This window comes from Mastomys coucha, unplaced genomic scaffold (assembly GCF_008632895.1).
Source record: "Mastomys coucha isolate ucsf_1 unplaced genomic scaffold, UCSF_Mcou_1 pScaffold5, whole genome shotgun sequence".
NCBI classification, from domain to species: Eukaryota; Metazoa; Chordata; class Mammalia; order Rodentia; family Muridae; genus Mastomys; species Mastomys coucha.
The window spans coordinates 98,452,655-98,454,098 of NW_022196911.1; positions in this window are offsets into that span (position 1 = coordinate 98,452,655).

A 1,444-nucleotide genomic window follows, 5' to 3' on the forward strand; every position below is an offset into this window, starting at 1 on the left:
TTGCCCCAGCCTGGGAAGGGGTCAGCTCTGGGTGGTCAGGTAGTAGATATAGAGCCAGGGAAGGGAGCTGAAGACATTGACCTCTACCTGAAGGCTGAGGAAGGTGGGAGGTCTTGAATGCCGGCATCCCCCTTTTCTGGGTGGGCAGTACCGTGTCCTACGGGCACCTTAGAACTGCAGGAAGCAGTTGGGGTGGGGGCAGGGACTTTAAAGGGATCAGAGGGAGGGCGAATGGAAAGCTGGTCAAGAGATGCTGTTCTGAGGTAAGAGAGGGAGGGGGGAGAGGCTGCTCTCATGAGCAGCATCTGGAAAGCTAACTTCCTCTCTTGGCCTTGGTGTCCATCTGATATTGCTCTCAAAGGCTCCGTTCAGCTTTCAGATCTAGGATACGGAGCTGACTGACTGGTTTAAAGAGACTTGGGGGGAGGGGGGTAGCTACGAGTGCAAAGGTCAAGGTCTTCTGACAGCCCCTTTGCCTACCCCTCCAGTAAGGTCTTTCTTTCTTACTTTCTTTCTTTCTTTCTCTCTCTCTCTCTCTCTCTTTCTTTCTTTCAAGATTTATTTATCTTATGTATATGAGTATACTGTAGCTGTCTTCAGACACACCAGAAAAGGGCATCGGATCCCATTAACAGATGGTTGTGAGCCACCATGTGGTTGCTGGGAATTGAACTTAGGACCTCTGGAAGAGCAATCAGTGCTCTTAACTGCTGAGCCATCTCTCCAACCCAGTCAGGTCTTTCTTAGTCAGCAGAGGAAGGTTGTACAGTGCCACGCACACTTGTCTACTCCAGTCACATCCATAATATCGGGGATAAAATCCTGATAAAGGATAAGAGGCAATAAGAATCCAAAAGGAGTTCTGTGCCTCCTGGATTTCAGACAGTCGCTGGTATCCCCTAACTCAGACGTGTTCCAGATCAGTCTTTCCAATCGTCAACACGGCCTCATAATTAAGCATAAAGCTACCCCAAGTAATGATTTGTAAATGGTTAAGATTGGGCATTGTCTCCTGGCCGACACAATGTTTCCAACTATCCTAGTTTAATGTTTTAAGTACTAGAGAGTAATTGAAAGGTTTCTCTCACTCTAAGACCCCTCTGCCTGCCTCCAGCAAGAACCAGAGAATTAGCATAAGAATACCTCAACAGGGAGGGCTCCACCCCTCTTCCTCCTGCCTCACACCTAGCTCCCAGACCCTGCTGACCTTGGGGTGTGGGGGTCGTTTTGCCTATGTGACTTCAGTCTAGCACTAGGACTGGAAGAAGAAGGACTTGGACTCACATGCAGGACTAGCACTAGAACTTAGATGGGCTAAGACTCAGATTCCTGTATCTCTCGCAGTCCCCCGGGCCCAGAGCACTCTGGGCCCGGGGGATGCAGCACCAGTTCAGAGGAGATAACTGCTGTTTTAGACCCAGTATGTTTCAGATAGCCTCAGATG